Source organism: Falco rusticolus, chromosome 3, assembly GCF_015220075.1.
Source record: "Falco rusticolus isolate bFalRus1 chromosome 3, bFalRus1.pri, whole genome shotgun sequence".
Classification (NCBI taxonomy): Eukaryota; Metazoa; Chordata; class Aves; order Falconiformes; family Falconidae; genus Falco; species Falco rusticolus.
Genome location: NC_051189.1, coordinates 119,840,760 through 119,854,361, shown reverse-complemented (window position 1 = coordinate 119,854,361; position 13,602 = coordinate 119,840,760). Strand labels below are relative to the sequence as shown.

The 13,602-nt window shown below is 51.5% G+C and overlaps 1 protein-coding gene across 11 annotated transcripts in view; it reads left to right on the top strand.

Moving 5' to 3' along the window:
* The first annotated feature begins 4,202 nt into the window (after nucleotides 1-4,202).
* The window catches only part of SCMH1 (Scm polycomb group protein homolog 1), a 71,572-nt gene continuing 62,172 nt past the window's right edge, over nucleotides 4,203-13,602 (top strand). For 7 of the 11 annotated variants that reach the window (XR_005103170.1, XM_037380102.1, XM_037380107.1 and 4 more), the window contains exon 1: nucleotides 4,203-4,318. The gene's annotated coding sequence lies outside the window, so the exon portion shown is untranslated. Of the gene's footprint in view, nucleotides 4,319-11,236; nucleotides 11,255-13,602 lie in introns of all 11 variants that reach the window. The other 4 variants (XM_037380105.1, XM_037380101.1, XM_037380100.1 and 1 more) reach the window with 2 other exon arrangements.

Below are 13,602 nucleotides of genomic sequence, written 5' to 3'. Positions count from 1 at the left end.
TGTGCACATGTTCCTTTAGATCATCCTCCTCTGATTCCATCCCTGTGCCCTGTTATTCACCTTTTTATTAAATATCAGATTCAGAATAAGAAGGTCACAGACCATGAGACATTAGGGTTTTTTTCTAGCAGATCATGGTCTATATTTATATCATCCATGCCAGATTCGGGATCAGTTTCTGGCAAAAAACAGTCAATGGTATAATGGGAACATTGTAAATAGTGGGAACCAGCCTAGAAGGAAGTTTGGCCCCAGATTGCTGAGAGGCAGTAACGAGGGAGGAAGAGGGAGGGGGGAAGTGCAGACAGCAGGAGGTTTTCTTCCCAGTCACATTGGCTTATATTCACCTCCACCCTCTCCTTCTGAAGGTCCTGCTCCGGTGTGTCTGACACCACATGCATCAGGGGATCAGTACCCTTTTGTAGCTGTTAGCTCTCAGTCATTTATCGTGCTGGCACTCTCCAAGATCTGGCCCAAACCAGACTGCAAATGTGCTTAAGCTTTTTTGGCAACACTTCATAATAAATGGCAAACCATTTCTGCGGCTTGTTTCCATTGTAATATTAATCAAACTGAATTCCTGTGGTGCTCATATGGATGTCATATGTAAACCCTTCTGAACTCAGCTAGCTACTAACTCCAAATTAAAGTCAATGAGGAAATTTCTCTCCTGTCCCCATCTTGCAGCTCTTAGCTCTTGCACATTTATTCCATTCATGAAATCCTTGTTTACTGTGGAAATGAGGAAATACCAGAGTTGATGAAACCCATGAGAAGCATTGATAATACTTCTGAATTTATAGGGAAGGTGCTCAGATGCCATGCTGACAGGCAGCATCATGAAGCCCTGCTATGGAGGGAAACCTACCTCTGCATCCCACCGTAACTAATCCACATATTGAAACAAAAGCCCTCACCAGTGTTTCCAGCTGGCCATCCCCTCCATGTGGATATTTTAGGAACAAGAGTTTTTTCAGGCCAGTGCTTGTCTTCAGCAGCGGTCAGTACCACCATTCAAAAAAAAGACATGAGAAATCTCTGCACAGCAGTTCTGGAACAGCTCTGTCTCAAAGAGTTTTCTCCCCAGACCTTAGAAATCCCACCCTGTTTGATGAAGTACGTCTCCCTTTTTCACGGGGAGAAGCAGGCAAATAGAGGTTGGATTTTGCTCTGAGAGTACTGATCCCTTTTTTTTTTTTTCCTGCAAAAGGAGTCAGAGAGCTGCAGACTAGTTGCTGGATCCCAGAAGTGAGCTACCAGCCAGGCAGAAGCTCATCTGGCTTTGGGCAGGATCTTAGGCCTTGCATAGTCTTGCAGCGTCTGAACTAGGACAGTGTTAGCACCTACACTGTGTCATCTATCACCTTCAGTAGATTTCTGTTCCTTGGGAATCCTCCTGTTGTCCCTCAAAGCAGAGTGGGATCGCTCACCCAGTGTGCGAGAGCCCCCTGACACGCCGAGTTAAGGTATTTCTTTGTTACAGATTTGCACAAACCTGAGGACTACCTGGTATTCTACAAAGCAAGCCCACCTACACACAAAAATCACACCGTATCTATCCTGTTACATGACTAATAAAAAACCCACCTAAATTTACACTTCTGGTCGGTAATTACCATCTTCTTTGCCATTGGTTAGTCACACTTAAATTAGCCCTGCCTGCTGTATGCATTAATTAGTGCACGTGCTTCATGTCTACCCCCTTTTGGGGAGGTAGGTTTCTGGAGCGGGTGGTTGTGATCTCCCCCTGCCAGATTTACCTTTCTCCTAGTTTGTCTCATTCTGCTGACTTCTTGTCTTTGCTGCAATTAACTGGCTGTTGGCACCTCCTGGGGTGGGATGTTTCCCCTTATCAGGCTTGCAGCTCTCCTTCAAGGGCACAGTCATTAACAGAGAGTTACAGATGTATGACTAACCTGACTTCACTAGAAAAAGAGAGTAATTTCGTATTGACTACCGTAAGGTAACGGGGACTGAGTGCATAGCCAGATACTGCTCCTGCAGCCTCTAGCCCAGCGCCGGAGATGGCATTAGCTTCCCTGAAGGAGAAGGGAAGAGCACAGGAATGGCTGAGGGGGTTTCAGACCTTCCTGAGGGGTTGCCCCATGGGCAGTGGGGGGAAGGTCCCTTCTCCCATTGCACCACCAGAGCCCTTGTTTCACCCTGTGCCTCTGCCCAGCACCAGCACGCGTTCCTGCCCGGGAGGTGCTGTGGGTTTGGCAGCGGGCAGTAGACACCACTCACAGCTTTACCTTCCCTCCATCGCATACAGCAAAGCCCCTTGCGGTAGGAAGTCCCACACTTGGCAGAGCCTTCTCAGGCACGACCTTTTCCAAACTCAGCCAAGCCCTGTCTGCACCAGGGGTGGCTCCTTCTGGTCTTTCGCTTCAACTTCGCCCTAAAGTGCACAAGTTTCCGTGTAATCCCCCAGAACAAGAAATCATTCAGGGAGAGACTCAGATGCTGGCCGTGTCACTGCACACACTTTGGAAAGTGTTCAGGTGCTTTCTCCCTGAGAAGACTTGTCACATACGTCTGTGAGTCACACCAAAGGGATGTCTCCATTGTCCCAGCGAGATATCTTGGTCGTGAAAAGTCACCATTACCTAGCAGGGGCCCTTCAGGTCCATTTGCACGAGCAGCTTAGAAGATGACAACTGATCTCCAGGACCCAATAATTTTTGTTTTTTCTCCAGGCAATCCAGCAAGCAGGGAGAGGATGTGATCTCACGCTCTGTGTCCAGCTGCAGCGTGATGTGGTTGCTGTTTGAGAGGAACGGCTTGCTGAGCTGTGGTACCTTACAGTGGAAGTGGAGCCTTTGGCATGACCAGCCCCGCAGCCGGAGTGTGTGTGTGGAACACATGGGAAACAGCATCCCCAGTTGGGAGCTGGCACTGGGAATGCCGTGGCCTGACTGGCAAGGGTGGGAGATGACTGCCTTGGGTGGGGGCTTGGGGTGAGCAGGCGGTGGGTTCTGCTAATGCAGAGTGCTGGCGAGGCAGCTGCGTGTGTGCTGGTGCATGGGGCTCAGAGGGATGGGGGGGAAAGCAGCACTGATGGGGGTCATGGGGGCAACGGTGTCCCTTGCAGTAGCCATGTGTCAAATAGTTGGTTACACTGGAAAAGATCGTCGAGGCCAACTGTTACCCCAGCACTGCCGAGCCCACCACCGGCCCATGTCCCCAAGCACCGTATCTACGTGGCTTTTCAGCACCCCCGGGGACGGTGACTTTCCCCCCAGCTCCCTGGGCAGCCTGTGCCAGTGCCTGGCCGCCCCCTCGGTGAAGAAATGTTTCCCAACACCCGATCTGAGCCCCCCGGCGCAGCCTGAGCCCGTTTCCCCTTGTCCTGTCACTTGTTACTGGGGAGTTCCCTTGCTGAGGGGTGCTGGGGGCTGTTTTGGGGTACCGTGGGTGGGCTCTGGTTGCTCTACAGGGCGGAGGAGGTCCCCAGGGAGGTCTGTCTCTGGTCGGGAGAGGTCACTGAGGCCATGGGTGCTCCTGGGGTCCCTTGCACAGGGGTCCCTGGGCGCAAGCTGCGGATCGGGCCATGAGGGTGGTGAGACACCAAGTGGTATCCTGTTAGCTGGGAGTCAAAGGGGACTCACTGTGTCCGGAGGGACAGGGGGGCACTGACGTGTGTCTGGGAGAGGGCTGCAGGGTGGGCGGCGGGCAACGTGCTGCCGAGGGTGGGAAGAAAGAGGGTACTAGGGGTTGCCTGTCCCCCTGGCTGGCTGCGCTTTGGGGTCCAGCCTGGCCCTGCGGTCCCCGGCAGGGCTTGGGGCAGACCCACACATGGATGGACATGGCTGCCCGGTACCCAGAGGGTCCGGGTGGGCACTGGGGGTCCACCCCCAGGCTGGGCTCACAGTGGGGGGCTGCCCCGTGCCCAGGGTGTCCCGAGTGGGCACAGCGGAGCCTGTCCGCAGGCTGTGGGACCATGGCGTGGGTCTGCCCATACGCCGTGCGTGGGCTCACAGTGGGGGGCTGCCCCGTACCCGGGGTGCGGGCTGAGGGCAGCGGCCTGGCCCTGCGGGAGGCCCGGCCCGAGCGGACACGGCGCGGCGCCGCCCGCAGCGCTCAACGCGCGGGGCAGTTCGTGAAGGCCGAAGCGGGCCGGGCCGGGCCGGGCCGGGCCCTCCCGAGCTGCCCCCGAGCGCGGCGCGGCGGCGCCGTCCCGGCGGCAGGGGGCGGCGCGGGGCCGGGCCGGGCCGGGCCGGGTCTGTCCGCTCCCTCCCCCGCTCCCCGCCTTCCCTGCGCATCGGAAACATGGCGGCGGCGAGGGACTGAGCAGCCCCAGCGCTCGGCGGCCGCGCAGGTGAGGGGGGCGGCGGGGGCGGCACGGGGCGCCGCGGCCCGGCGAGGCGCTGCCGGGGGCCGGGCGGGGGTCGGGCCCGCAGGCCCCGCGGCGGCAGCGCGGCAGGCCCGGCCCGGCGCGGATCCCGCCTGTCAGCGCGGCCCGGCCGCCGCCTCACCCGCGGGGCCGGGCCGCGGCGGGTGCGGGCCGGGGCGGCCTGTCACCGCCGGCACCTGTTGGCGCCCGTCAGGGCCCGCCCGGCCCGGGAGCCTCCCGCCGGCCCCCCGCCGGTCACGGGGCAGAGGCCCCGGGGGTCTGCGCCGGCCTCCCGCGCCTGCCCTGGGCCGCCTGCCTCGTCCCAGCCGGGGCGCAGCTCCCGGCGGAGCCGCCCCGAGGGGCTTTGTTGTTCTTCCAGGTGTCCCCGGCAGGGCCCGGCCGGGACGGCCCCGCGGCGCGGGGGGGGGACACGGGGCGCAGCAGCTCTGCGGGCCGCCGTCACCGGCTTCACCCGGAGGCCTCGGGGCGAGCTCGGCGGAGCGGCCGAGCCTGCGGGGCCCCAGCGCGCTGTGCGGGCCTGGGGACGGCGGTCGGGGGGTGCCCGGGGGTGGCCGCGGGCAGAGCCCGGGGAGGCTGTGCCCTGGCTGCCCCTCGTGGGCTCGCGGTCCCCTCCGGTGGGCACGGCGCGTCGCGGAGCCGGACCGCGGCGCGCTGAGCAGGACCTGCCGCCGGCCCCTGCCCCCCGGGGGTCGGGGTGGTCCCGGGCACCGGGCGGAGAAACCCCGTAACCGCCGTCCCTGGGGAAACATCCGCGCCCCCTCCACAGCCCCCGCACCCCACCCCCCCGAGCCCCGCGCTTGACAGAGCGGGGGTAAGACGAGGGCTGCGCTTTCCGTGCACTCTAAAGTGTTTAAAAATAAACACAGTGTCAGGCAGGCTCCTGCTGCGCGTCGTTCAGGTTTAATCCGGAGGCTCTTTGAAGCTCCTGTGTAAAACCGTGGCAGCAGTTTGGAATCTTGACGACTAAAGGCAGAGACACCAAATTAAACAGGCAGCCTGAGTTCTGGATGCACTGAGCAACTTGGCTCCCTTTGGCCTGGGATGCTTTAGGATCAGCAGCGAAATAGTAAACTAATTACTTCCGTGCGTAAAGTCAGGACGCGGAGACCCAGCTCCAGGGTACCCAGCTTTGATTTTTGGCTCTGTTTGGGTTTACTGTTGTTTATAGTAAACACTGTGCAGTGAGTGGCTGAGAACAGCCATGTGGTAGCTCCTCTCCGGCAGCCAGTAATATCGGGCAAAAATATTCTCCCAGCTCGGTTCGATTGCCTGCGCAATGGCGTGCAGCAGGCTGTCCCGAGGCTGCGGGCAGGGGGACAGCCACCTCTCCTCCTCCTCTTCCTCCCTGCCTTCCTCTTTCCTTACCCTCACCCTTCTGCTGGCTGGGCTGTGGTGTCCCCGTGCCCTTGCTGCAAACGTTTGGAGTGCGGGATGGTGGTTTCATACCTCCCTTGTGCTTTGTATCAAGCACCGGCTTGTGGCTTGGCCCTGGGGATAAAACTTGTCTCATGGGGGGCTCAGCTTTGGACAAAGTGCTGTGGGCTGAGCCCCGCAGGGCCTGCGCTGTGCGATTGGGTAGTTCAGGATCTGCCCGGTAGATGGTATGAAAATGCAGACAGAAGTAGGGGAGCCCTTTACAGTGGGCAAGAAGGAAGTACAGGTATTTCTGTGATACTTAAAGTATTTATTAAAGGTAAAAGTGTGTTTTATTTGAGAGAGATACACTGACCCTCAGTCTTCCTGTATCAGTGTTTACATCTTAGGAAACAATAAATCTACATCTTGATGATCTGCTTTTTGGTCAAATAGTTGGTATTAAATAAATCAGATATTCAGCTAATTAAAGCAAATGCAGAGCTTAGAACAGGAGCACAAGTGGCATATCCTGCAAGTTGTGACCCTGTGCCCTCTGGTTTTCCTGTGTCTAAAATGTTAGTAATATTTTAATTCTTGAAGTCACGTCTCTAGAAAGTTGGTGAATTTTGCTGCAGAGTTTGGTGTCTTTAAATGAAAGATGCTGCTAGGGTATAAATCGTGATATATTATTCGTTAAGTAGTTGTGTTTCAGAGTAGAGTGGATTGTGTCTATGCCATAAATGTAATTTAAAGGAATCTCTGAAACCGTTTGATAGCCTCAGACACAGTGTGCCTAGAGAGGAGTTGCAGAGATGCTGTCCTTGTTTCCCAACCGTGGGGTAAGGTCAGGTGTACATTGAACCCCTTCCTGGGTAATGTTTCTTCTTTTGAAGCTCTTCCTGCTGGCAACTTCACATCCTATGCAGATGATGTATGCTGACACTTGGGCCTCTTCACCATTAAAGAGGTTTTTGTGGTGTTTAATCTAAAATCTTTGTCTTGCACTTTAAGCCTGTTCCTGCTTCTCTGATCTCCAGGGCACGTGAAGAACACTCTACTCCCTACATCTCTGTAGCAAAATTTGAAGTATTTGAAGACTATTTTTTTTTCCCTCTTCCTGAGCTGATTAGACTCTGTTTCTTTGCTATTTTGCATGGGCTTGTTGTCTGCACAGCTGATCTCTGCCCCTCTCTGGACTCTGTTGTTGATCCACACTTTCCTTAAAGCTCTGTGGTCAGGCTGGGCGTGGTAGGACTCTGTTAGTTGAGCTTCTGTGGAGCAGTTGTAATAAGTTGGTCCAAGTGACCCCGTTTTGGGTATGTCTAAGTTACTGTTATGTGAAAAAGGATGCAGATCAGATGTTTGCATATTTGCATGTTGAACCATGCATTTGTGGCAAAGGACTTGGCGTGCTCAGTGAACTCCTATTTGCAAAACCGGGAGTAGCGTGCTAGCAGTGTGGGCTCCAAGCTGGTATAAGTTAAAGCTTGGCATGTTTGGGTCTCTTAAAGCCATAATGTTTGCATCTAGCCCCCTGGTTTTTTTCCTTTTCGTTTTCTTCGCTGCAACTGAAATTCAGTTTGTGATGAGACAAGCAGATTTTGAGTCACTTACTTGTTCATTTATGTTTGAAAAGTTTCCTAACAAGATGGCCAGGAGGGGTCCATGAGACATGAAGCAAGATACATTCAGGACAGAGCAGCAGCTCTGGCTGCCAGCTTCTTTTGCAAGGTGGTTAATCTCCTGCATATGTGTATATTTTATATAATTCAGGAATAGGCCAAGGTAAAAATAATCCCCAGAACTAAACTTCAGTGTAATGGAACTATAACTCTTGACTCCCTCCTTCACCCCAGCAGTATGCCCTGGTGTAGCGTGTGCTCTCCAGGCTGAGTGATATGAACAATGTTTCATCCCGCTTTATTTGCAGGATGACAGGGTCTAGTCCTAAAGGAAAATGCCTTTTATTTGTTGTGGGTTTTTTTCAGATGCATTTGTGAAAAATTCCTTTCTTACCAAGCTTAAGTGTCTTAATAGTGGAAACTTTTATAGAATGCTTGCTTAGTGTTTAAAGTGATAGTGCATGTCTGAGAGGAAGCACGTGAAATCTTCCATCTGTATCACCAGGTCTCACTGGGCTTAGAGCAAAAGACTCATCCATATCTAGTGGCCTGAGACCGTGGTGTCAGACCAGTATCTGGTGAGAGCACCTGAGCACTGGAGATCACCACCACCTCTAGTTTGCAAAGCTGTGCTCTTTGCTGATTGTCCTGCATAGCAGTTTCCATTAATAGGAAATTGCAGAAGTAGCTTCAATTGTGAGCTCTCACCAAGCAGGACAGTTTGGTATAGGGACATCGCTGCAGCCTGGCTGGTACTGAAAACTTTAATGCCCAGAGATCTCCATCTGCATTAAATTTTCTTTAAAAAAACAGAATAGTACTTGACTGTTTTATGAAGTTTTCTGACAGACATCCTCTAGCAGATTTAGACACCGTGATGTACAGTATTGCAATTCTGCAGGGTTCGCTCAGACACCTACCAAATGTTTCTGCCACTGTAGCAGGGATTTAAGCAGAATTTGCCTCTGTGCCTCCTCTCCTGCTGCGCATAGTCTCATGGTTTTATGCAGACTCATCCTGAGCAAAAGTTCAAGAAATTGTCTGTGAACTGAAGGGAAAGATGAATGTCCATTTTGCTGCCTCTGCTGATTGCATGGCAGCCTCGTCCAACAGGCCAGATGGACAGAGTGATGTCTTAAGCTGCTGTAGAGGAGTCTACCAGCACTTGTCTTCTTGAGATCTGACTTTGTCAGCAGCAGTAAGTCACCCTTGCAGCTCCACTCTCTGGTTGGTAACTGGTCATTTGAGATAAGGGAACGAGAGCAGACATGAGTCGATATGGTGATTACCGACATGAAGGAGTTGATGTGAGAGTTCAGTGCAGGATCTTTTTTTTTCCCCTGGGACAAGCTTGTGCTGCTGACATATGTACACCTCTCTCCATTTCTTGCTCACAAGTTATTTTGTATGTGTTGTAAATAGAATGGTGTTGGCACCAGACAGAAGCCTACCTCCTTTTGGAGCTACCTCCTCCCAGCCAAGTGCTCCAAGTTAACCAACTTCAATTAGCTCTTATGTCTTCCAGACAGACACAGTGTGAACAGTCCAGAAACCTCTCAGTGTCTCAGTTGTGTTTTTAGCAATGGAAACCGTAGGAGTAGATGCCAGTGGAAATTTGTGAAGCTCCATCTTTGCCCATTGAGAAACACAGTTCCTCCTCCCTCCTGGCCCTTCCTGTGTTGCAGCGGACACTATGTCAGGTCCCTTCTCCTGGATGTTGTGGTGAGGGAACAAGTTTGATTCACATGTTGCTGGAGCTACATCTGCTGTGGTTTGCTTGGGCTTGTAGGGGATAGGTGCACCCTTCTGAGCTCCCTGGGGTACTGCTGATATTTGGCTCCAGGGCAAGGTCCTGCGGGGGGAAGGGGAGGGGGGTGGTGGTGGAAAAGCTGTTGCTTTCCAGCAAGGAATTTGTGTTGGGGAGGGGGGTGGTGGCGGAGCTGGAGGATGCTTGTGCTGTTTCTTTCAGTTTAGCATTGGCAGAGCTCTGTGCAGGGTGAAAAGCCCAGCGTTGCTTCTACACCGAGCAAGCCACAGTCCCTCGGGATGCGGTTCAGCATCGCCCTCCTGCCGCCCGCCCGCCTGGAAGAGGCGGTGCTGCAATGCCTCCAGCCCGCTGCCGGCCTTTGTCCGCCTGACCTCCCTGCGTGCCACGGCTGCACCTTATCCCCTGCTCCTGGGCCTCTCTTTCCCTTCCCTGTTTCGGGTAAGCCCCTGCCTCCTCCCACCACGGCGAGCCCTCTCCGCCTGCCTGCGTTTGAAGCATCCGTGGGATGCGTGTCCAGCTGGGCCGCTTGCCAGAGGCTGCCTGCCCTCCCTGTGTCCCCTGCTGCCAGCAGCCAGCAAGCAGAGCCCTCAGGAAGCCGGGATGGGCTGCACACACGTCGTGGGGGGAGACAGGGACGAGCAGCACTTCTCTGAGCCAAGAACCTGGACTTGGCTCTGGCTCCTAGCAGCACAAAAGACCGTCCACACCGTGCTGCTTTATGCCCTGAAACCGGCTGGTCTGCAGAGGTGACTGCCTTAGGGTGAGGTTGGCTCCCCAAGCTCGGATTGAACGTGCTCACTGCTGTTACTGCTGCAAAGAGGCCCCCACCTCTTTGCAGCTCTGTGTGGCTCCCCTCTTGTGCCGGAGCGTGGCCTTTCCTGCCCGTGTGGTGCACGTAAAGTATGAGAAATTTCTGCTGTATGTACACGGAGCGTTATTTCAATGAAGGCGCAGCGATCAGGCAGAAGAGCTGATGAAGTCTGATGTGGACTGAGGAGGAAGTCGCACCAATTCCACTTTCTAAAAATAAGTTGAGCGAACGTTCCTGCAGCCTGGAGGCTGCTGCTCTCTATACACTGAGTGTGTTTGCCTTTTTTTTTTTTTTTTTTTTTTTTTTTTTTGGGGTGTGTGTGTGTCTTGTTCTGGCAAATTGTAAAAAAAGATGCTACAGTCCAGCAAATTACTGCAACGGTTGTGTGATCAGATATATGCTTATGAAGAAAGTCTTGGTTGTTTCAGTGTTTCTAGGAGTGACCTTGAAGGATTAACTCAAGGTAGTGTTTCCTAGAAGTCTGTCTAAGCTGTTCTTAAAGATTTCCAATGATGGTGATTCAGACTTTCCTCGGCAATCTACTCCAGTGCCTGACTATCCAGATGATTAAGGAGCTTTGCTTGATTTCAGGCCGGTATTGCTGTACTTCAACCCCACCGTTTTGACATTTCACCTTCTCTCTGGCAGGCTACCAAACAGAAGAAAAATTCTGTATATGTAAAGGCAATCATTTGTGTAGAGTTTGATCTTCCTTTCTACCTTTCCCTTCTGTGTTCAGAGAATGTCTGCTGGCTCTTGTGCACTGCCGTGCGTTTAATTACACATGTGTGGCAGCTGGGAAGCCCTGGTCCCGACTCCTTGTGTTGTATCGGCCATAACTAACAGTCCTTGATCTGTGCTGATGTCAGTGAAAATGTGGTGCTTGAGGTGACATGTGTTTTATTAAAATTGTATATCATGAATTCCCCAGTTGTCTCATACTTCTATAGAAAAATGCACGTCTCAAACATCTTACAGAGTTTTTTGCTAGTAATACAAAAATCAAGATGACATTAAAAGTTAAATTACTTCAAAACATCATATAGAGACGCTGCTGATAAAACTGTTGCTGAGCAGAGAGGAGCAGAATATTGTTCTCTGTCATGGGGTTTTGTCTCCTTTTCCAGTGGTTGAACATTTTATGAAATGTGCATCTGCAGCTAGTTTCCCATCCCTTAACTTGCTGCAGTGGGTCTTCCTAATAATTTAAAGGCATTATCATAACATTTCTTCATTTCAGTCTGATAAAATTGTTACGATGCATTTCAGAGAGAGATCTACAGTCGAAATGGCTGTGATTGATTTTTTTTTTTTTTTTTTTTCAGGAAGGGGAAAGAAAAGGGGTGAGGCACTGAAATTCTTTCATGGGATGAGAGTTACTGCCTTGCAAAGCCCAGATGGGCTGGGGTGGACTGCTGGCCGCTTACCATATTGAAGCTTACTGCGTTGCATGAAGATTTCTGTAACACAGTTATCCTGCTTTCTTACCGTATTTTCTAGCCACTAGTATCTGCTAATTGCTATCTCAGGGGCTCATATATTTCCTGGATTGTGTTTTTGTGCTGGCAGTGTGCGACTCTTCAGCAGCCCTGCAAGGCAGGACTTTAACAGCATATGTGCATGATGCATTTGCAGTGCCCCTGCCCTCTTATCTGCCCAGCTCCTGGAAATTGTTGCCGCTGTAGTTTTTAGTCTCATTATGTATTAAACTTCAAAATTTTACTTCCGTTTTGCTTCTGCAGAAGTCCTTGGTGAAACTTTTCACTGTCGCGTGTACCTAGAGCACAATTGTGTTGTCAAGCAGTTGTTTGAACGCTTCTGTTGGCTGGATGCCTCTACAGTCTGATAAGAAACACCCTTCTGCATGTGCGTACGCTGGCTCTCCAGACCTGTAAGACAGGTGGAAGGTACCTAGCAGGTGGAAAGTGATACTCCCTGCTTTTTGCTGGTAGCAAGCCCCATGCGAGGCAGCCCTGAACTGGGAGCCTTGTAGCTGCATAATGCTGCGTTTGGGCTGGGCAGCGGTGTACTGATTGCGATTGCACAGTTCCAGCCCAAGAGTTTCTGGTGTCTGGCAAGCTTGCACCTGCCAGCAAAAAGATGGTGGAATCATCCTCAGCATCAGCTTGCATCCTGAGTTCTTAGTCAGACTCTTGAAGGAAATAACTCTTGAGGTAGGACAGAATCATTAAAAAATGTTTTCAGGTGGGGGTCTCCATTAGAGTATCAGCTGCAGATGGAAGGTTGAAAACTTAGCACATCACTACATTAGCAATCAGCCACCAAATGCTAGGGCTGTTAATTTCCATCCATGTTAGTAGTTCTTACTGGTTCAGTAACAGTGTCATGCACGGTTCCCATGTTGTTCTCTAGGAGGTGGAAGTAACACCATTCAGGTTTTGGTGCTCTTAGTATTTCTGTCTTTAGGTGCAGATTACTCAGTAAAATGCTTTTTTTTCTGTAGCAGAATATCGGCTGTACCTCATGTTATGTGCAGTTGATGTGACATCATCCAGGAGATATGGGTGACTAATTGGCAAGAGGTATCAGCTCTAACCAGCGAGGCTACCACCTCGCTGCTTGCCTGGAGCACCTTGCCTTGACTCTTAGCACAAGGGAAATAAACTGTGGTGGACAGCCAGACCTCCTGGCTTGTCACATGTCTCCAGGGGTGAAATCCATGTTGTCATTTCTGCAGTCCCAAAATGGAGGGGTTTGGGTGGCTTTACAATGCCACATGTCTCCCAGCGTGGCAGGAGACAGTGGCTCACTTGATGGTGAATTGCCTGTGCCCCAGACAGGGCAGGAGGAACTGATTCCACTTGGGCATTATCCAAGTCCCTGCACTGTAAATCTGGGCAGTCCTGCTGTTGATCCAGCATTACAGGGAGGGTGAGGGATGGCTTTGTTATCTTGGCTCATTTTCCATCACCATGAGCTTTGCTCATCTTGTGCATTGCTGGCACGATTTCTGCTTGTGTATGTGGCAGTATATATTCAGTGTTATCCACTCTGCCGGACCAGAGGACTCTGTCTGTTCTGGGTCTGTTCAGTTATTTCATATTGTTGTCAGCTGGAAAAATCTGTAAATGCCCTGTGATATTTTATGGCTTTATAAGCTGTACAAAATGTCCAGCAGGTAGTTTAATGTCTAGCAGATAGAGTCTGTAAGAGTGCATTTTTTTCATTAGCTCTTTGGCAGCCATTGAACATACTTTCATAGCTGCAGGATGGACTTTTGGTCGCTTGTGGTCATGTTGTGTTGTGTTTTTTTATACTGGCGTCTACCGTATGTACATGTTGTTGCCAAAATAAGAGATTTCATAGTGGCTTGTACAGACAACAGTGGAGGGCCCCACAACGTATCTTAGTTTTTCAAACTCTTGGCCCTTCAGGATAGTAAAGTAGCCTAACAACTTTTTCTTTACATCATTAAAAGCAATCTGCTCAGGGTTTCTTGCAGGATCTGGCTAGTGATTTTTCCTCTCTGGGAGTAATTCTCTTGAGATAATATTCCTGTGTACTGCTAGACTGTTTTTTCTTTTGTTATTAAAATTTACAGAAGTTTTTGATGGGTGCTTGTTAGAATTTTTTCTCCAGACTTTGCAGCCTGTAGAGGATATTTCACCTTTTTCAGTAGATTTACAGTTTTGACTCCTGGGATTTTAGCTCCTTAAGTCACAGACGAGAC